Genomic DNA, 24,029 nt, shown 5'->3' with positions numbered 1-24,029 from the left:
AAGAAAGTATTTTAGTATAAATAAATAAAATATCAGCTTTTGATGGTATATACAAGGTTCTACACTCATCTTCCTCCTTCTGGAAGCATAATGGCCTCACTGAAAATTAAAATACAATCAATAGAAGTTCACATTTCTATATCAAACCAGAGTTTACAAAATACCTCAAAAAAAGTTAATGTGGAGAACATGGATTGAAAAATGTCAAAATATGAATATTTAAAATGGTATTGATATATAATTTGGAAAAAAAGAATAAAAATACTGTGGAGTAGTTAATAAAAATAGGAAGTAGCTTCTCAGTTTAGTAGTGAGGAATCTGAGACAACTAATAATATCAAAGTCAGAGCCCCAAAACAGATCATGACATATTCCCAAAACATATCCCCTTCTTTTTTCACTAAATACCCCTTGACCTACAGAAGTCTCTCTAGCAGTGCTCAAGTCAAAGGGGAAGAAATAGCTTAAGTTAATTCTCTGAAAATGGAAAGGGAAGATTCAAGATGAGTTCAAGAAACATGTATTAAAAGTTCTATGGGAAGGACACATACTGGTTAATGTCAGAGGAACAAGAAATAGATAACAACAATCTTTTTAGTAGGTATTTCTGTGCCAAATACATACATATTAGAAATGTATATAAAACCTCGACATTTTGTGGTATGAAAACTGTAAAAACAGAGACACTTACTTAGTGGAAGGGAGCAAGAACATGTGGAAATGATGATGAGGAACACATCCTTCTTGTCATCATGGCTGCTACTGGACTAGTCTAGAAGATATTTTCAGTGAGTCTTTAGAAGAGGAGATTCCATTCTATCGCTTCTTCCCCACACTATTCGATAATCAGAAAACAAAATGAACAAACAAAAACAATTCTTTATAGTCTATTCATTAGTTATGGAATGAATGAAAATCAATGTATTTAGCATTCATTTATTAAGAAGTTTAGGATAATTATTTATGTCAAAATTATTTCTATCTCAACTCAAATATTAGATGAAAAATAATGAGAAAAAATAATAATGATTTATTTCATATTTTCTCCTCCAGCAAGCTCCCTAAGAGCCATGATACTGTCTTTTCTAGCTTTTGTTATGTCCCTGTTTCTGGACACTGTAGTTTGCACATAGAAGGCATATTGCTCTCTTTCATAAATACTATGTTTCAGGTAACATAGTTGTGCAAATCCAGCCTCATACCTTTACTAGTTGTGTGACCCTGGGCAAGTCATTTAACTTTTTACCTCAGTTTCCTTATCTGTAAAATGAGTATAATAATAACAAATACTTCTCAAGGTTATTGTCAAGATAATATAAGATAAATTATAAAGCACCAGCACAGTATCCTGCATGTAGTAAATGCTATATAAATATTAGGTATTATTAACATTAAAATCCCTCCATACCTGAAATGCTCTTTCTCTTGACTGCCAACTCTTGGGATTCCTAATGTCTTGCAAGCCTTACATCAGGGGCCATATCCTATCCTGCACACACGTGAAGTTTAATGGCCACCCACATGCTTTGGAAGTTAATTTATATTTACTTCCATGTGTATGTTATATAGCCCACCTCACATGATTACATGAGGTTCTTAAGATCAGGGACTTTTCTGGTTTTTTTTTCTTTTTATTCATAGCATGGAATAGTGCCCTACATATACTAGTCTCTATCTCTGTCTCTGTCTCTGTCATATGTATATATATTTGTGTCTTATACATGTTATATGATACATAAAAATATAAACAACAATCGCTTTGTTTATATCCTAAAGCTTCTTAGCACTTAGAAAATGCATTATGGCGTTATTTCATTTTATCTTCACAATGAAGCAATGAGGTAGGTATTACAGATATATTATTTCCATTTTACAGATACAAAGAAAGGATAATTAACTCAAGGCTATAATTAATGATAATAATAGCTAGCCCTTATATAGTGCCTATCACATTTCAGGTACTGTCTTAAGTACTTTACAAATATTATCTTAATAATCCATCCTCACAACAAACCTGGGAAGTAGGTGCCATTAACTACCCCTATTTCACAGTGGAAGAAACTGAGGCAAACACAGATTAGTTGGCCTAAAATCACAGAGCTAGTACACGTGTGAGTCCATTTTTAAACTCAAGTCTTCAGGACTCCAGGTTGAGATCTCTCTCCATTGTGGCCTTAGCTGGTCACACAGTGAGTGAGTGAGTGAATGGGAGAATTTAAAAGATTTCAGGCTTTGTCTATGTAGAGTGACTCTAGTGCAGTAATTCCCAAAGTGGGCGCTACTGCCCCCTGGTGGGTGCTGCAGCCATCCAGGGAAGCAATAATGGCCAGAGGTGTGATTATCTTTCCTATTAATTGCTATTAAAATTTAAAAAAAATAATAATTTCCAGAGGGCTAAGTAATTTTTTTTCTGGAAAGAGGGCTGTAGGCCAAAAAAGTTTGAGAACCACTGCTCTAGTGGAACGTAGAAATATTCTCGCTTTCCGATATATTTTTAAATCCTGATTACCATTTTAACACTATGCTTTAACTCCATGTCATATGCATTCTTGCTAAGCACCCCAATCCACGTCTTTATCCATGTAATTCATGAATATATTTAATAGAATAGGGTCAAAGGCACTTCTTGAGGGTATTCCAATCGAGACTTCCCTCAAATTCATATATAAGTTGCTTTGTCTTATCATCTAATCCAGCCTGACAATATTAGTAAGTTGTCATTATTTAATTCTCTAAGGTTTGCAAAGTATTTTTATATGTTATCTCTTTTGATACTCACAACAATCTTTTAACATGGATGCTATTATTAATTTCATTTTACAGATGAAGGAACTGAGGCAGAAAGAGGCTGAGTAACTTACCCAAGCCCCTAAAGCTGATAATGGCTTGAGGTAGCAATAGTAATTAGATTTTCCTAATTGCAAGTCCAGCATTTTATAAGCTGTGTCTCCAGATACCTAATTTTCCAAGGGTTCAAAATTGAGCAGTCCAGAGATGAAATAACTCACCTAAGGACAAGTGGTTAAAAATTAATAGAACTGGGATTCGAAAATGAGGTCTTTTTTTCCTCCACATCCAAGACCTTTTCCCCATAGGGCATCATGTCTTCTCCTTCTACTTTCTTTTTGTTATCCCAAGACAGATTCTTCAACAAGCGCCCCTTCTACTCTTCCAACAATGCTGAAAACTCTGACCTGAATAACAAGCTGCTGAAGGTCAGAGCTCATCTCCCCTCTCTGCTTTATCCTCCAAGTTATCCTTCCTACATTTTTAAGATACTAAAATACTGGATGTCAAAATATTTTCTTTAAATAATAAATTTACCATAGCAAAATTGGAGCAGCCTTCGAAGCACATTTCTTACTATGAACCTTGGCTTGATGTATTATAACATTTAAAACAAGAAACCCTTGCACCACCGATTTATCTGGACCCAAAATGAATAGAAACATCTGAAAAAGCACTGGAATGGGAAAGGCAAGCCTTCCCTTGACCCTCAAGGTCCATAGAGTCTTCATCTTGTTCTTTTTCTAAGCTCAAACCTAATAAAAAGTTTGGCTTTATGAGCTTTTACTGACAAATAAAAGACACAAAAAAACCTTGAAACTTAATAATTGCAGTCTTCATGTATGCATGTGCATTTGTATGGAACCAAAATGACTTTTTAATTTGTTAATAGAACAATGGATTCTTTAGAGTATTTACTTCCTTTCATCTATGCATGTTTTCTACTTCTCTAATTTTATTTTTCTTCAGTCATTTTAGTCCTGTCCAACTTTTTGTGTTCCCATTTAGGGTTTTCTTGGCAAAAATTTTGGAGCAGTTTGCCATTTCCTTTTCCAGCTCATTTTAATTAAGATAGATAGATTTAAGTGACTTGCCCAAGCTAGCACAGCTCAAAAGTGTCTGAAGCCAGACTTGAACTTAGGAAGATGTCTATTCCTGACTGCAGGCCTGGCAATCTATTTGCCGTGCCACCTAGCTATGTGTCTCTACCTTGAGCAAAAGGACATCATGACAATAATAGTTCATATTTCTAGAATGTTTTGATATTCATAATGCATTTTCTTTACAACCACTGTGTGTAGGCAGGGAAGGTAAAATCTGACCCAATCTACAGATAAAAGAGAGGCATAGAAATAGGAAGAGACTTTTCTAAGGTCAGACAGCTAGGAAATATTCAAGCCAGGGCTTTAACTCACAACTTCTGACTTCATTATAATGTTCTTTCAATGACATCAGTGTCTGGAAGATTTCCTGTGGTTTGAGATCATTCTCTGAATACATTACTCTTTATAAGAACTCTTTAAAAAAGGGTAGCCAGACTCTATGTTGAGCCCATATTCTGAGCCTTTCCAGGTACCTTGAACTTTTTGGACTTGGACTACAATGGAATGGATCTTGAAATTCAAAGGTCAGGGGCCACTAGGTGGTACAGTGGATAGAGGGCCAGTCCTGGAGTCAGGAGGACCTGGGTTCAAATCCAGCATCAGACACTTCCTAACTGTGTTATCCTGGGCAAGTCATTTAACCTTGTTTGTCTAGCCCTTGCCCTTCTGTCTTAGCATTATTACTTAGGACAGAAAGTAAGGGTTTAAAAAAATCAAAAGTCATTCTAATGCCATGTTGAGACATCAGCAGAGAATTGAGTTGATAATGATCTTAGAAGTCATAAGGACTAGCCTTTTCCTTTCACAAGTGAGCAAATTAATGCTCAGCAAGATAAAATGACTAGGACAAAGTCTCATAGCCATGAAGTCAAAATAAAGGCCAAGTTTATAAACTCTAAGTCCTCTAGCATGCCAATTCCTAATGTTAAACATTTCCATTTTGCTTGGAACATAAATTAATGATGTTACCATAAAGCACATGGATTTGGAGCCACTTATTAAACATTATGGGAATAACAGCAGGGACTCATTCTTAAATTCTGCCCTAATTTATTGTAATGCATTAGCTAGGGGAAAAAAACCCATTTGCAGCACTTTTCAGTGATCTGACCCCCTGCTCACCCCTGATACTCAGCTGTTAAACATCTCAGATCCAGGGGTAGGCATTCAATAAAGTAATGAATAGCTCCCCAGTTTTCTGATGCAGCACTTTCAGGGGCACCTTTGGAATTTTACATTATCCAATAATTGATTGGCTTAGTAAATTACATCTTAATTGAAAAATACAATGCCTAAAATGGTTTTAATTAGGAACAAACACAAGCATTTAGTAGTAATGCTAAAATGCTAAAACCCTAAGAATTTTTAAAATAAATAAATATACTGACTCAGGGACTAATAGAATTTCAGAGTTGGAAAGTATTTCATAAAATAGAACATCAGAAGCAGATAGGACCTTGGAACACAATGTTTGAACATACAACTAAAGGATGCCAGAGCTTGAAGTGATCCTACTCCACAGAACGTTATTTCTGGAAGCCTTATAACACTATATGTTAAAATTTAGAACATCAAGAATCAGAGGTCAAAGAATGTTTTAAAATAGAGAATAGATGATTAGTTAGCAAGTATCTTAGAAGTCAAATTGTCCCATGTTCGAGATAAAGAAATTGAAACAGACTGATAAAATCCTACTTCAGATACCTACTGGATATATAATCCTGGGCAATTCATCTGTTCTATTTTAGCTCCAGGTTCCACATCTGAAAAAATACAGCTAACAATAATAAGTTAATAATAATAGGGTTCTTGGAAAGATCATATAAAATAATGTTAAAATACTTTGTGAAAATCAAACATTCTTTTTATGTCAGTTACTTTGACGTTAGCATTGTTATTTGGAACAGAAAGTAAGGTTTACTATGATACACTAGGCACTTAATAAATGTGTGTAGGCTGATAATTACAATTAGGGTAATGTAGGGTGATGATTATAACAAAAAAACAAAATATTACTACTACTACTACTATGACGACGACTACTACTACTACTACTACTACTACTACTACTACTACTACTACTACTACTACTACTACTACTACTACTATTAAAACTACTACTGCTACTGTCACAATTACATCATTACCATCAGTAGTACAACTACCACTACTACCGTCACCACTACCAGCATCATAATGACTACCACCACCACCATGATTACATCACCACTACCACAATCACTATGACCACCATCAGCACCACTACCACTACCACTACTACTACTACTACTACTATTACTAAAACTACCACTACCACTACTTTTATTACTACTATAACCACCATCACCACCATCGCTACCACTACCACTACTACTACTACTACCACTACTACTACTTCTATACTATTAAGGATATCCTGAGAAGTAAGTGAAGAAGACTAGCACAAAAGATCTGTCTCTCCATTGCCTGTCTACTGTTCTTTTCTTCAGATTCTAGAGGTTTCCAGACCTAGGGATCCAAATAGTAATTTGAGGGCTGGGAAAAATCTTGAGAAAAAAAATAAATCACTTTTTATATTACATAAATTTTAGTGCAGGAGGAAAAATGGCTGATTTTCTCCTCAGTCATCATGGCCCATTGAAAATCTTTCATTCATTCATCCAGCTGCAATTTCAAAAATAAGTCTTTTGGACAAGGCCTACTTTAATTTAGAATTCTGTGTTATTTATGAAGTTAGAAAAACATGCTTCAATGAGACTCAAATTTTTTTAACTGAAAACCTATAAAAAGAGTTATTCTTCCAAGCTCAATGTCTCTAAACTTTTTAGTGTTATTCATCATTAATGTTTAGATACAAATTTATTAAATTGTGGTAGATTTTGTACACTAAGGGAGGAAACACTTTGGGGGTCACTAATCTTTAAGGAGAAAAGATGATCAAGATTAAGTTCATTTCTTTACTTCAATGACTTCTTATCATACATAGCAGTGGTTCCCGAATTTTTTTGGCCTACTGTCCCCTTTCCAGAAAAAAATATTACTTAGCCCCCTGGAAATTAATTTTTTTTAAACTTTAATAGCAATTAATAGGAAAGATGAATGCACCTGTGGCCATCACTGCCACCCTGGATCACTGCAGCACCCACCAGGGGGTGGTGGTTCCCACTTTGGGAATCACTGATATATAGGAATAGTTACTTTCCAATGTAGCATTCCTTTTTTTTTTTTTTTTTTTTTTTTTTTTTTTTTTTTTTTTTACCCTTGTACTTTGGTGTATTGTCTCATAGGTGGAAGATTGGTAAGGGTGGGCAATGGGGGTCAAGTGACTTGCCCAGGGTCACACAGCTGGGAAGTGGCTGTAGCATTCCCTTTTAACAAGAGTAGTGACAGTGTTCTTCATTTCTGCCTGAATCAGATCACATTTGGAAAACTGCGTTCAATTTGGTGGCCAAATTTGAGAAAGGATATTGACAAGTTAGAAAATGGTGACCAGAAGACATTCACTAGTATCTCATGTAAGGAACACAACCAAAGATGTTCTAGTCTATAGAAAAGATTTGGGACAAATATGATTAACATCTTCATGTGTGAATGGCCATCTTTTAGAAGAGATATTAAATTGATTTTAATTTGTATTAGAAGAGCAAAGATGCATAGGTAAAAACTATTAGAAGACAATTTTTTCTTTATTTAAATTTATTTATCTATTTGTTTGCCATATTACAATACCCAGTAAACTATTTCCTTTCCCACCACCCATTAGAAAAGGAATCATTTGTCAATAAATATATGTGTGTGTGTATCTAAAATTATATCTTACTTAATTCTGTTTCATTTATTTCAGTACATTCTCTGGAAGTGGACATATAAAATATATTCTTTGAACAATATTTCTTTTGGTATATGTAATATTCTCTTGGATCTGCTCATTTCGCTCTTTATAATTTCATGTAGGTCTTTCCATGTTTTCCCAAAATTCACCTGTTCATCATTTCTTATAGCACAGTAGTACTCCATCAAAATCATATGTCACAACTTGTTTAGTTATTCCCCAATTTATGTCCATCTCTTTAGACCCCATTTCTTTGACACCTTTCCACTTTGGATGGTATTTTTTTAAATAATGGAAGGAAAAGATACATAGTAGAATAATGTAATGTCTCATTGGAGGGCTGAGTTTCAATTCAGAAGAAGAGTTTAGAGGATCATGTCTATAGAATAGAAAAGAACTAAATAGATGAAAGAAAAATTGCATGGGTACTTGTTGGGAATTTTGCGCAAGTGATTTTTCTTTCAGATAAGAATTGGATGCCAAAAATTCTAAGATATTTTCCAAATCTGATATTTCATAATTATATGATTTATGATATTTTCCTTAAAATTTTAGTAGCAGCTAACATAACAAGAGAAAGAATATGAGACTCGGAGTTGTGATCAGGATTCAGATTCCTACTCCAATGTCTACTAGCTCTTTTTCTGTGACTATAGCCACTTTAACTTGTGCCTCAGCTTCTTCATCTCCAAAGCAGTGATAATATTCTTGGCCCTCATCATCCCTTAGGACTTAGTTGAAAGAAAGGAGTATATAGAAATGAGAGGTATTAACTAACAGCAAACAAGACAGTCTTCACTTGGAGTCTTTGTGAATCAAAATGATGTTAAATTACAAAATCATAAGTCTTAAGAAAAAATGGTAGAACCCCCAACCTGTTTATAATCTATTTAAACAGCCAATTACACTGTTACCCTATAATGGCAGATTTTCCTGTGAATACATTTTAGCTCTTCAGTGCTCACGTTTGTAATTTTCTTCCAATTTGTTACTGTTTCATAAAGTTTTGTCAATCATAAGCATTTTTAGGAGATTGAAATGGCAACTTAATGGTTCACTCTGAAAGAGACAAATAGGGAGGGAAAAAAAAACAGCTGCAGCATTTAAAAACTGACGGGGAATTTCAGTGTAATAAAGGCACAGCCGAGCAATTAAAGTGAAGGAAGTTGCTCCCTGAATGTAATTTGAAATAGAGGGAAAAAAGTTTCTCTAATTTGTAAATCTATTGAGGATTGTTTAAACACATTCCTTTTGATCAATAAAAATCATGGGGCTGTTTGCATTCTGGCTGAATGATCCAAAATGAGCATTCTAAAGTTGAACATAAACTCAATCAAAGGAAACCTAGAAAATTCTCTGTTAGAACAGTCGGTTGGTATTGTTTCTTTCAAAAATAGAATTTGAAGGGCAAGAGAAATCTGGTGCCTTATAATCATAGATCCACAAAATGTTAGAGTGGGAAGGGACTCTACAACACAGATTGTTAGGACAAAGAGCTGAGAAGAATAGAACTGGAAGGAAGTTTAGAATTAATTTAGGGAAGTTAAGACATCAAAGAGGGAATATCAGTATTGGAAGAGAACTTAGAACAAAAAGCTTGAAACAGAGAGTCTCTCATCCAATAAAGGGTGTCTGATGTGGAGTTTCTGGTGTGAAAAAAGAAGACCATGGATAGATACAAAGATATGGATAGAAAGATACATAGTTATAGATGTATAGATATCCTTAGACTTATATCAATATAGATATGGGGATAAATACATAGAGACAGACATAGACATATATAAATATAGATATATGCACAGAGAGAGAGAGATATGTAGCTATTGAAATGTATACAGTGGTAGAAATAGGTTAGAGATAGATAGATAGATAGATAGATAGATAGATAGATAGATAGATAGGATGGAAGGATGGATGGATAGAGATAGAAAGATAGGTAGATAGACAGGTAGATAGATAGATAGGATGGACAGAAGGATGGATGGATGGATAGATAGATAGAAAGAAAGAAAGATAGATAGATAGATAGATAGATAGATAGATAGATAGATAGATAGATAGATAGATAGATAGATGGATAGATGGATAGATAGATAGGATGGACAGAAGGATGGATGGATATAGACAGATAGGTAGTGTTGTGTTCTGTATTAGAATAGGAGTTATGTTTGATGTTTGTTTTGACTTTTGTATTGATATTTCATATTTGATGTTGATTTTGTTGAAAATTTTGCATTGTTACTTGTTATTTTATACTTTGAACTATGTAACTGTTCAATGTACTGATCCTTTTACGTTTCCTTGTTGAAATCCCTAGAGGAGGGTAGAGTAGGATAGTGTTAGATAGAATAGAGTTAGTGTAGGTTGTTTGTTATTTTGGGGTAGAATTTTAGTTTAGTTTGTAGTGCACAAATACCAAAATTTTGTTAATTTTGGCTTTGTGCAAAGGGGGGGAACTGTTGTGAGGAAGATTAGGTAGTACTTAATTATTAAGGTTGAACTTAGCAGGAAGGACTGGAGCATTCCAAAATGGAATGAAGGAGCAGGAAGTAGTGGCTTGTGTCCTGAGAGAGACTCCATTAGGGGTTGGCACAAACTGTTGTTAGCCCTGGGAGATCTCAGAGTAAAGGACACCCTGCATCCTGATTTCCCTGGGATCCTGAGTGGTGGTGGTTTCTAACAAGTGGACAAGAACTACAGAGCAGCACCAAGGGAAGGAGGAGTTTGGGATCTGGTGGACAGCACCTCAAGAACACCCTCTCAACTTGGATACCTTGGACCACATTGGCTTTTGACATCCTGAGATCATCTGTGGATTACTTTGAGAAACCTCAAAGCCACCCTCAGCCCTTAGCTGTGCTGGTCAAGCCTGGCAGGAACCAGGTTTGATGCAGCCTCCCAGAGACTCCATTACTGCTCCTTTGGCCCTGTCTGCTTAGATCACTAAGATTAGAGTAGAGAAGTCCTCTCCTTGCCCTGTGGTTTTGCCATTTAAGTTTCAGAGTAGAATCCCCTATCCCACCTTTTAGTTGAACATAATTAAAACTGTTAAAATCTTTTACCTTGATTGTTGGTTTCTAGACTCTGGCCTAGTGGTGAGCTGGGTGACAGTTGAGGCCAACTGCCATTCCTGTGTTAAACCAGTGAACTCTGGTCTCACTATCCTGGTCCAGTCTCTCCTACAACCCAGTGTGTGTACCCACAATCATTTAGATTTATTGTAACATCCCTGGTGCCTCCATTATCTTTTTCACAGTAGACAGATGGATAGATAGATAGATGGATAGACAGATAGATAAAGTACCTACTTTGTGTTCATTGGGTATACATAAAATACAAAGCTAGTAGCTTGAGATAAAAAGGAAGAAAATTCCAAGGTACAGTGGAATCCTAAGCCAGTAAAATGTCCAGCATAAGAAGTAAGAATATCTAGTATAAGGAGTAGCAAGGAGGAGACTGTTAAAGTGGGATTTCAGAGTACATACTAGTAGGAGTTGGAGAATAAAATATAAGAACACTGGAAAGGAAGGAGTGAGGCAGATTATTAAGAGCTTTGAATATCAAACAGAAGATTTTATAACTGATCCTATAGGTGATGGGAAGCTAATGAAAGTCATTAAAGAGGGAGTTGGCATGGTCAGAATGGTGATTTAGGAAGATCAGTTACACAGCTGAATGAAGGATAGATTACAATGGAGAGAGATTTGAAGTAGAGAGACCAACCAGTAGGATACTGCAATAATCCAGGATGAGCTGATTACAGATTGTATCAGGGTAGCAGAAGTGACAAGGGAGAAAAGAGGTCACATAGAAGAGATATTACAAAGATAAAATTGGCAGTACTTGACAATTGATTGGATATAGAGGTTGATGGAGAGTGGAGGAGTCAAGGATGATGCTGAGGTTATGAGTCTCCGTAGAGAGGAAAGCTACCTCATCATGTGAAAGAAGGGTAAAGGAAGCAATAATGGTCAGAGGCATCTTGGGAATGTGATATGAGGAAGAAACAAGAGTGACCTCTTGATTGATGGTCTCAATTTTTTAAAGTGAGTCAAAGTTCTCAGCTGAGTGAAGGGTTGGGAATCAATTAAAGACTGAGGAAGAATGAAAAAACTTTGAAAAAAAATCTCTATGGTTAGTTAGTCACAGGCAAGGAATAACCTTGCTATTCTGTGGAGTCAGGTAAGATTTGGCATCATAATTTTGTAGTAGATACTATTAGCACACTCAGTAGATAGAACACTAGGTTTGGAGTCAAAATGCCCATATTTGAGTCCCATGGTATATTCAAGCTGAATCTGAGTAGTCATCTGTCTGGGAATTCTTATTAAGGTGGATTAGATCCCCTTTCAAGTTCCTTCCAACTCTGAGATTCTATAAATACTAGTTCATCCCTTTGCAAGAATGGTAGAATTAAAGGGAGCCTTACCTACAATATCAGAAGACAATACGGCAGAACAGGATGAAGATTCAACATTATTATCTCCCTAAGACCTTAGAGAGCATCTAGTTCCATTCAGTCATTTTACATATCAAGAAACTGAAGTGTAGAAGAGGTCAGTAAGTTTTTTTATAAGCTCACACAGAAAATTAATGTAATTGTTTTGTTCTGAGACTATTTTTATCATTTTATGCTTTAATTGTGACTGCCAAAAATACTTAAAAATATCCATTGATTTCCTTAAGTAGTTTCATCTGGATGATGCATTCAAAATGTCGTAAAAATTGGAAGAGATTTATCTGTTCAAAAATTCCTACGAAGACAGGACTTATTTAAATATGCATGTAAGTGCATTTATGGGGATGTGCATGAGCATGTGTGTGTGATTTGGAGGGGCATAGTTGGCAATTGTTCTGAATCTTATAGTCTTAGAAAGATTCCTAAATTCTTACATTTGAGTGACTTATTCAGGAACAGAAAGGTGGTATATAGCAAAATCAGAACTTGAACCTAGCTCTTTTTGCTCCTAAGACCAACTCTTCATCCACCTCTCCCTGACACTCAAGTGCTCATATATATGTATAAATTAACACAGTTAATAGTATCTATCTAGCTATCATCTATCTGTGTAGGCCAATATAATTACTAAGTCTGCGCTAAGCCCTTGACAAGTACTATCTCATTTTTTATTCTCACAATAATCTTTAGAGGAAGTTGCTATTATTATCATCCCCATTTAACAGTTAGAGGCAGCAAGGTGGCTTGAAAGTTACAATACTTTGTTTTATAAGAAAACAAGAGTTTGAATCTAGCTACAAAGACTTGCTGTCTTAACAATGGGCAAGTTAATTAATCTATGTTTGCCTCAGTTTCCTCAACTATAAAATGAGGATAAAAACAGAACCTGCTCCCCAGGGTAAATCAAACAAAATATTTGTAAAGCACTTAACAAAGTATCTAGGAAATAATATTCACTATGTAAATGCTAATTATTATTAATCAGTCCAATACACATTTTTTTAAAAAACCCTTACCTTCTCTCTTGGAATCAATAGTGTGTATTGCTTTCAAGACTGAAGAGCAGAAAGGGCTAGGCAATAGGGGTTAAGTGACTTGCCTAGGGTCACACAGCTGGGAAGTGTCTGAGGTCAGATTTGAACCTAGGACCTCCTGTCTCTAGGTCTGGCTCTCAATCCACTGAGATACTCAGCTGCCCCATATATATATGGCAACTACTATGTGCCAATCACTGTCCTAAAGTATTAAAGATATTTAAAAAATGGCAAAAGACTGTTCTTGCCTTTAGGAGCTCATAATCTAATAGGAGGAAACACAAGCCACCAAATACGTATGAACAAGGGAAAAAATAATTCAGATAAAAGGCACTAGAAGTAAGAGGGACTGGGAAATGCTTCCTATAGAATGCAGATGTTTAGCTGAGATGTGAAGGAACACAGGGAAATGGTGGGCAGAGATAGGGAATTAAATTGTTTCAAGCATGGAGGACAGCCATAGCAAATGCCGAGGGCCAAGAGATGGAGTGTTATTTAAGGAACAGGAAGGGAGCCATTGTCACTGGATTAAAGAGTACATGGAGGATATGTGAAAACTGAAAATATGTGTGTGTTCAAGATAATGAACAGTGAAATGAATGGAACCAGGAAAACATTATACCCAGCCTCAGAATTAATGTTGGAAGAATAAACTGTGAATGTTGCCTCCAGAAAGTGAATAGAAAGATGAAATATGAAAGACTTAATTTATATGTTCATGTCATCTACCTGGATGAAATCTTTTGACATATGTGGAGGGTCTGGGATGCCAGTGAACATTATTTATTATGCAGATATGAAGAAAAGTAAGGTAAACATGTAGGAAATTTGTGGTTTCATTTGTGTACTCTCTTCTTTTTCTTTGTATATTGAAATACTTGTTTCATTTGGTTTTTAAAAATTTGGAATGAAAAATAAAAGATGTATGTGAAGATTAGTTGAAAGGAGATTTAAATTTTATTTCATTTAATTTTATCATTAAATTTGCTAAAGTTTGAAAGTATTGAAATTGAGATTTCAGAGTATGGGCTAGTGAAGGTTAGAGAATAAGATTCAAGAGTACTTCAAAGGTAGGAGTGAGGCAGATTATGAAGATCTTTGAATATCAAACAGAAGATTTTATAACTGAACCTGTAGGTGATAGGGAGTCAATGAAATTTAATGAAGAGAGAGATTACATGGTCACAATCAGACCAGTGATTTAGGAAGATCAACTAAACAATTCAATGAAGGATGGACTACAGTTGGGAGAGATTTGAGGTAGGGTGATCAAGCAATAGACTATTGCAATAATCCAGAGATGAGCTTATTATAGACTGTAAGAGCTAGTTTTCTATCTCCTGCCAACCTACATTATTACACAATTTTCTTCTTTTGATTAGTTATTTTGAAATAAATGCACATTTTAGTAGGGTTAATTAAAAAAGTGAAATTCATTCTTTCCTCATGGTTAGAGGTTTCTTATGTCTCAGTAAAATTTCTACTGCTAACATCATATTCTGTAATCATTTCTGCTAAGATTCCACTGCATTTGTAGTATAGTCCTAGATACAAAACCTGGGAGCTCACTCTTGTCTCCTTGAAAATTAAATTGTTTTTAAGAAGGAAGAAGAAATATATAGTATACTAGATGATACCTTGGACTTGTATGTAGAAGGCTTGGGGTCAAATCCAGATCTGAAACTTACTTGCCAACTTATCCACTAGAGAAAGAAATGGCAAACTACTCCAGCATTCTTGACAAAATCCCATGGACGTCTATGGTTCATGTGGTAATAAAGAGTTGGATTCAATTGAATTATTGTCCAATAACATCCGGGGAAAAGGGAAGTCACACACACACACACACACACACACACACACACACACACACACAAAGATGATGCATGTTAGGGGGAAGAGGGTCTAGGTTGTCCTTCTGGTGGGTCTGCCTGCCTCGAGATTTTCCCAACTCCAATCTATCCTCCCCCTTCAGCCGACAAAGTGATTTTCCAAAACATGGTTCTAACCATGTCACATCCGACTCAATAAATTCCATTGTCTACCATTTGCCTCCTTAATGAAATGTAAAATCCTCTATTTGGCTTCAAAACTTTTCATGACCCAGACCCACTACCCCCTAACACTTCCCATGTTCAATCTGTTATGAAGGTCTATTGATTTTGCCTTTGCAATATATCTGAGAAATGCCTTCTTCTGTCTTTTGATATTATTGAGAGAATTGAAGGATAGTGTTATCTTAGATAATAAAAGGGAAAGAAAGAGATAGGGAGAGCAGAGGGGGAAAGATTGTGAGTTCAGTTCTGGACATGTTGACTTGGGTTTAAGGAGTCTACTGGAAATATCTAAAAGCAAGTTGGAGATATGGAATTTAAGGTCAAAATAGAGATAGGATTGATGTCAGAATTGTCAGAACAGAGATGATAATTAAATCCATAGGAGATGATGAGATGACCAAATGAAGTAGTATGTGGGGAAAAGAGAAGAAGACTCAGATCAAAGCCCTATGGGTCAGTTACCTACAGTTTGTCCTGGATGAGAATCTTGCAAATGAAGCTGAGAAGGAGTTGTCTGATATGTAGAAAGATAACCAGAAGAAGATGGAGTTCTGAAAGCATGGAAGCAGGAGACTACAAGGTACAAGAAAGAGGTTGACATTTTTTTAAACCCTTACCTTCCACCTTAGAATCAAATAGTGTGTATTGGTTCCAAGGCAGAAGAGTGGTAAGGGCTAGGCAATGGGGGTTAAGTGACTTGCCCAGGGTCACACAGCTAGGAAGTGTCTGAAGCCAGATTTGAATCTAGGACCTCCCTCCTTTAGACCTGGCTCTCAATCCACTGATCCACCCAGCTGCCCCTTTTGTCAACATTTTTAAGGGATGCAATAACATCAAGAAGCATGAGTATTAAGAAAAAGCCATTGGATTTGTTGATTTAAGACATCAATGGTAAATGGAGAGAAGAGTTTTGTTTAAATAATGAGGTCAGAACACAGATTGGAAGAAATTAAGAAGTGAATGAGATATTTGCAACCTATATCATATTATCTTCCTTCCTGAGGAGGGAGGATGACTGGGAGGGAGAGAAAGAATATGAATTACAAAATGTCAGAAAATGAGTATTAAAATTGTACTGGTATATAATCTGGAAATAATTTTTAAAGGGAGTGAACAAGAGGAGAGAAAAAGGTTTTGCAACTATTATATACAACCTTTTCAAGGAGTTTGGTCACAAAAGGCAGAAAAGAAAGATAATGAAAATTAGTAGAGATTGGGGGTCAAATAAGAGGATTTTTAGGATGGAAGAAACATGAGTATGTTTGTAGGCTGTAGAGAAGGAGCCAGTAGACAGGAAGAGATTGAATTAGCATAAGAATGATGGAAGGAAATAATATGGAAAGGGTTGTTCCTGTAAAAGGAAGTGAAGGAGGAAATAGAAAAGACAGAGGTAAAAGGCATAAGAGTGAAATGAGATAAGGGAGAAGGGAGAAATGGGAGCTCATGAACATGGCCTCTTTTTTTTTTAATATGAGGCAAGAGTTTTACCCAAGAGTTTTGAGGGAAGAAAAACTATGAGAGATTTAAGGACCGATGGAAATATTTTCAAGAACTGCTTTGGAGAGTGGGATAGTAAGTTAATTAGGGAGGAATAATAGGATTGCGTAGCAATCATGAGGCTCCAGGTGAGTCTGTACAATGTGAATTTGTAAGGAACATTTGCACCGTTTTCTTTCACCTTCATTCAGTACCTTTTGTGTTTTCAGCAAGGGAAGTAGATGGTGAGAGTCGACTAATGTTAAGACTTGGCAGTGGAAAATTTATAATATGATAAGAGGGCTGGGAGCTCAAGAGAAGGGTACAGTGTACAGTTGAACTAGTTTACAAAGGGGTCAAGTTGGAGAAAAGAGGAGAGAGTAGTTAGTACCAGGGAAATAGCTTAGGAGAGAATGAAGTCAAGGAATTGGAGGTTGCAGTGATGATGAAGAGTAGGATTTGATAAGAAAAGGCAGAGGGAGAAGAGGAAAACCAACAGATTATGGTCTGATAAAGAGATTTCAGAATTCTTGATACATATGTGGCTGATTGCAAGATTAAGGGTACAACCATCTTTGTGACTGAGGTGGGTTCGAGGAATGTATCAGAGGAAGTGAGCAGTTTGAAAAGGAACTGAGTGGTTAACATGTTTAAGAGAATGTTAATATGTATGTTGGAGTCCCCTAGAGACAGGTACCAAACTTGTTGAGGAAGGGAAGGAAATAACCCAATGGATACTACACATATAGACACAGACAGAGATATGTCTGTGTCTCTATGTATGTGGTGTGTGTGCTAGAAAAAGAGAGAGAGAGAGAGAGAGAGAGAGAGAGAGAGAGAGACATAGAGAGACATAGAGAGACATAGAGAGACAGAGAGAGACAGAGAGAGAGAGACAGAGAGAGACATAGAGAGACATAGAGAGACAGAGAGACAGGGACAGAGAGAGAATTGATCTCAAAGGAAAAGAGGTCAGTGAATGGAGGTAGATAAAACCTAGAAAAAGCAATGGGGAGCAAAGAGTACTCAGAATCCATTTCTCAACCAATAATGAGAGTGAAGATGCATCCAGTAATGGAAAGGGTAGCCATGGAGGTTGTGTCATTGTTGTGAGACAGGTTCCCATAATTTCTAAAAAACTGAAGGAGTGGGAGATAATGAAAACGGCGATGATGATGATGATGATGATGATGATGATGATGACAATGATGACAATGCCATTTGAGGAAACTGAAGCAAACAGTAGTAGTCTTATGAGTTGCCCAGGATCACACAACTAGAGTCTAAGGCCAGATTTGAACTCAGGGTTTCCCAACTCTAAGGACCAAAGCTCTACCAGCTGTGGCACCTAGTTGCCACATACATATGCATGTCTATGTAATACATCTATGTGTACTCATACAATGTGTTTATAATACTTATTGTCTCCTTACTCCATTAGGATTTAAACAAATATGTAGGTAGGAATTGTTTCTTTGCTTGTATTTGTTTTCCTGACTTGGGGTATAGTGACTGGAACATTGTAGGCTATTAAGAAAACACTTATTGGTTTTTTATTTATACATAAACGAATATATATGTAATATATATTCGTATATAATAAACATATACACATATGTACCCATGCAAATATATATATATATATATATGTATATATACAAGCAGTTTCCTTCAGTGAAACTATTTTGTTAATACACACAAAACATTATCTTCAATGTCACTCCTTTGATTAAATCCCTGAAATAAAGGGGCATTGAAAAATATTAGACACATAGGTTTTCAGAGTCTCCAAGGTGGAAAGCACCTAAGAGATCACTCATTCAAACAACAAACTTGGAATCCTATCTACAACTGTCTTGACAAGTACCTGTCTCACCTCTACTTGCAGACGCCTAGTGAGAGGGAACCCAAGCTACCTCCTGGGGCAAGCTATTTTCTTGTTGGATGGCACTAATTATTATGAAGTTCTGGCTAGCCTTTCTTGTTTCGGTGGAAGGCTCTATTGTGGATACTTATTATAACACCCAGAGATTTCCCAAATTGACACCAGCATGTGATGTATTCGCAGTCCCCTGTGATTTACTAATATCTTTCTCTTACTTTCTCTATCCCCAGGTTACTGTTTGACAGACTCAGAAAAAACATCCATGCTGACTGATGTTTCTCTTCTGCTTAGTGGAAATAAACTGAAATAAACTCAAGAAGAAGAGTGGATGAGACTCATGCTTTTGAAGGATTGGAAGGGAGAGCAGAGGCGCCACCTCCCCTCCTCTCCTCCCACCATGTGATTTGGGATATTTCTGCTAAGCTAAATAGCTATACCATTTTGGAAAGTTTATGAAATAGCAGAATGTCTTGTCTGCTTTGCAGAATTTGTTGTTCTGATATACCAGCCCCATCTCCATAAATCTCAGAGCATCTGTTTTCTAACATATTCTTGGGGTTGATACATGTTATTACAATGATTAACTCATAGTGAGAGTGATTATTGCTCATTTCTTTGCAATTCTCTCATTCAGCATGGTCTTGAGGAATGAGCCCTAAAGTTGGAGTGAAGACACAGTTATGAGCACAAGTTGTACTGAGTTCTGAGCCAGAAGACCTGGGTTTGAGACCTGACTTTGATAGTTATTAACTTTGTGACTGTAGGATGTCATTTCCTCTCTCTGGTCCTTGTTTACAAATTAAGGGGTTGGTCTAGATAATATATAAGACTGTTTCTGGCTCAAAGATTCCCCTCTTTCAGTGATTCACCATCTTACTATTAATCATCTGACATCTATCACTGTCTATATGTGGCTATGGGTAAATTATACACAGAGATCATCAGAAGGATCTTATATACCTAAATTGAGTCACTATTTCTTTTTCTGTTAGATAAGATGGTTGAAATTTACTAAATTCCCTTCCAATTCTAACTTTTAACTATCAAAGTCTCTTCCAATTCTTAAATTATATGGCAAAAATCCTTCCACATCTAATATTCTAAATGATAAGATTTTGTGTTCTAACATCTCTTTCAGTTCTATCAATCTACATTCTATTATTTATTAATGTTTATTTTGGCTTTCATATTACATTTTCAAGGTTTGTTCTAGTACATTCATATATATAATATAGTATAATATAATGCAATATGATATAAAGTATAAATGCAAGGTAATGTAGCACAATGTAACAACAATATAGCATAACAAACTATGCATACATATTTACCCATATAAACATAAATAATATATAATACTTTGCAGCAGAGGTATACCGAAGCCAATTTCTACCATCTTGAGAGAACTGATTGCTCTGTTTTCATTGAGAACATTTGCACCATAGAAACTGGCAAATGCCACAAGCATGACTTGATTTATTGTTTTGTTAATTGTGTATATTTAAGAAAGTTTTGGGAAAAAATGTTAATAATAATGCATATTAAAGGGCATCACTTGCAAATTATTTTATCCCCTACAGTCAGTTGTTAAACATTTACCAGAACATTCCTGCTCATAATTGCTGAACCAGAGATATTTTAGAGAACCAGAGAGACATAATTCTAATCTAGTACCCACCATGAGACTGGTGAACATAGAACACAGCCCTAATATAGTCACTTTCTTAGAATTAATGGTGGAAATGCTATCTTTAACATCCCTCCTCTCAACAAAAGTAGGTCAGGAATCAGATTGTTATCAATCCATGGCTCTACAAATCACATCTACACATTTGAAAAAAAACAAACATATGGATCAACCTATCTGATGTATGAGATGAGTCATGAACTAATTGATTTGTAAAGTCACTAATCTCAAAACTTTCTGCATCTTAGCAAATTGACTATTGAACTGGGACATGTATCTAGATCCAAAAGGAATGCCGATGATCACAAATTAAAGTTGTTGGGGGGGAGTGTTTTTGTTGTAATTTTTTTCATACTTGTTCAGCAGGTTCAAAAGCACTCATCTGCTGTTGAAAATTATCACCTATGAGAAATAGGCAAGATAAGCAAAAAGACAAGATTAGAAAGAGACTTAGCAGGAAGCAAGATTAAAAAATAATTAACTTAAAAGAAGAAACAGATAGAGCTTATTAAAGTGCTTTTGAGAACAAGCAAGTTTTAAAAAGAGACTTCAAAGTTCAATATAATCAAATAGGTCAAATTGTCTGGGAAGGAAACTATCATTCTTGTGGAACTGAACCTTCCTTTTCCTTTAGAAGAAAGACAGGATTTCTTTTCTACCCCCTTAATTTTGCTATTTTGCTCAGATTTCCCACCTGTAATCTATCAACTCTTCCATCATTCTCTCCCTCCTCCTGCTGAGTTAGGAAGGAAAGGTAATGCCTTAGAAGATCCTCTCAGATGTGCAATAACCAGCAGAGCCTGAAACCATATCTTGCTACTCTTAATTTTTATAGTGAATCGGCTAACCCAGATCATGGCCCCACCTCACTCCTGGAATCCACAGACAGGCAGAGATGAATTAAATCTCTCTCCAGTGATTTCCATACTTGCAGACATAACAAAGACATGAGTAAGTCTCTATAGTTGGATTCCAAAGGGAAAATTATACATCCTTTCTGTCTCTCTCTGTCTCTCTCTGTCTCTCTGTCTCTTTATCTCTCTCTGTCTCTCTCTGTCTCCTTCTGTCTCTCTCTATCCCCTCTTTCCCTGGCTCCTCTTTCTCTCTCTTTAAATTGACCTATTTTTAGCATCTAGTTTCTGTTTCCAAGTCTTTAGGTTCTCAATCCCTCTGTTTTGCTTAATCATCTTGGCCTGACCCAACAATTTAGGTGTCCTTAGCTTTGCCTTCTGTTTTGGGCTATATCCTTGCATTTCAGTTTTCTACTTTGCCAGCCCCCTTTCCCTCTATCCTTTGCTTCCCACTGTGTAACCAATTTTATACTTCCTCTCAGAGTCATTTTAATCTAGCTAGGACACACGCCTCTATGACCTTAGGAGAACAATGATATAGATATTATAGAAATGGAAACCAAGTATAATCACAGATGGGGAAAACATCTTGAATGTGTATGTGAATGCACACACATATATGTGTGTATATGTATGACAGCTCAAATCAGATGACTAGACTGTAGTTTCTATATCCATGTATTTAAGTCCAACCTATTCATAAGTTTCTTTGCTGATTTGGCCATGCACGCGACTATATTTTCATGCATTCTAGCTTAACATTTGTAAGGATGTATCATCTCAGAAATCATACTAGAAAATTATCACAAGGCTCGTTCACTATGACCACATGAGATTTATACAAGGAATGCAAAGATGCTTTAATATAAGGAAAACCATTCACATAATTGACCCTATCAATAACCAAACCAATAAAAACAAACATAATTATCTCAATAGATGCAGGTAAAGGCTTTGACAAAATACAATACTCATTCTTACTGAAAACACTAGAAAGTATAAAGTAGATGGGCCTTTCCTAAAAATAATAAATTATATATTTAGAACAATCAGCAAGCATCATCTGCAATGGAGATAAGTTAAAAGTCTTCCCAATAAGTTCAGGAGTGAAGCAACAGTGTCCATTATCACCTCTATTATTTAACATTGCACTAGAAAAGCTAGGATTAGCAATAGAGAAGAAAACAAAATTGAAAGGATTAAAATAGGCAATGAGGAGACTAAACTATCACCTTTTGCAGATGATATGATGGTCTACTTAAAGAATCCTTGAAAATCAACTAAAAAGCTAGTAGAAATAATCAACAACTTTAGCAAATTTGCAGGATACAAAATAAACCCACACAAATCATCAGCATTTCTATATATTTCCAACACAAGTCAGCAGCAAGAATTATAAAGAGAGTAGCTGTGAGCTCTTTCACCCAGTGTGCACTTACCTCCCCCTCTGCCTTCAGGTGCCGCACCACCTCCTCTCTCTTAAAGGTTTAAACTTGCAACTTCAAAGTTCGCTATGGATGATGATATTGCTGCGCTCCTTGTTGATAATGGATCCAGTATGTGCAAAGCTGGCTTTGCAGGAGACAATGCCCCTCGGGCCATCTTCCCTTCCATTGTGGGGCGCCCCAGACATCAGGGTGTGATGGTGGGTATGGGCCAGAAAGACAGCTACGTGGGGGATGAAGCCCAGAGCAAGAGAGGTATTCTGACCCTGAAGTACCCCATTGAACATGGTATTGTCACCAACTGGGATGACATGGAGAAGATCTGGCATCATACTTTCTACAATGAACTCCATGTGGCCCATGAAGAGCACCCTGTGCTCACAGAAGCCCCCCTGAACCTCAAAGCCAACAGAGAAAAGATGACACTGATCATGTTTGAGACCTTCAACACCCCAGCTATGTACGTCGCCATCCAGGCTGTGCTGTCCCTGTATGCCTCTGGTCGTACCACTGGTATCGTGCTGGACTCCAGGGATGGTGTGACCCACACTGTGCCCATCTATGAAGGTTATGCCCTTCCCCATGCCACTCTCCGTCTGGATCTGGCTGGCCGTGATCTGACGGATTACCTCATGAAGATCCTCACCGAGAGAGGGTACAGTTTCACCATCACAGCCGAAAGGGAAATCGTGCGTGGCATCAAGGAGAAGCTGTGTTACGTAGCCCACGACTTCGAGCAGGAGATGGCCACCGCTGCGTGCAGCTCTTCTCTAGAGAAGAGCAATGAGCCGCCACCCCCCCCCCCCATGGTCAGGTTATCACCATTGCCATGAGAGGTTCTGGTGCCCAGAGGCTCTCTTCCAGCCATCTTTCTTAGGCATGGAGTCCTGTGGAATCCATGAAACTACCTTCAACTCAATCCTGAAGTGTGATGTTGACATCCGTAAGGATTTGTATGCCAATACCTTACTGTCTGGTGGTTCCACTATGTACCCAGGCATTGCTGACAGGATGCAGGAGGAGATTACAGCCTTAGCCCCCAGCACGATGAAAATCAAGATCATTGCCCCACCTGAGTGCAAATACTCTGTCTGGATTGGAGGCTCCATCCTGGCCTCCTTCTCCACCTTCCAACAGATGTGGATCAGTAAGCAGGAGTAAGATGAATCTGAGCCTCCCATTGTCCACCGCAAATGCTTCTAAATGGATTGTTGTTGGTTTTTTTTTTGTTTGTTTGTTTTTCTTGGTTGTTTTTTTTTTTTTTGTCCAAGAGTGTGACATGATAATTTCCCCCAAAAAAGAGATGAGATAGGCATGGCTTTATTTGTTGTTTTTTGTTTGTTTGTTTGTTTTTTTTGGCGCTTGACTCAGGATTTAAAAACTGGAATAGTGAAGGTGATGAGCAGTCTA

The 24,029-nt window shown here is 36.7% G+C and overlaps 1 pseudogene; it reads left to right on the top strand.

Moving 5' to 3' along the window:
- Nucleotides 1-22,687: 22,687 nt before the first annotated feature.
- Nucleotides 22,688-23,822, top strand: LOC123234668 (annotated as a pseudogene).
- The last annotated feature ends 207 nt before the right edge of the window (nucleotides 23,823-24,029 follow it).

Source organism: Gracilinanus agilis, chromosome 2, assembly GCF_016433145.1.
Source record: "Gracilinanus agilis isolate LMUSP501 chromosome 2, AgileGrace, whole genome shotgun sequence".
Taxonomy (NCBI): Eukaryota; Metazoa; Chordata; class Mammalia; order Didelphimorphia; family Didelphidae; genus Gracilinanus; species Gracilinanus agilis.
This window is presented reverse-complemented; position numbering and strand designations above follow the sequence as displayed.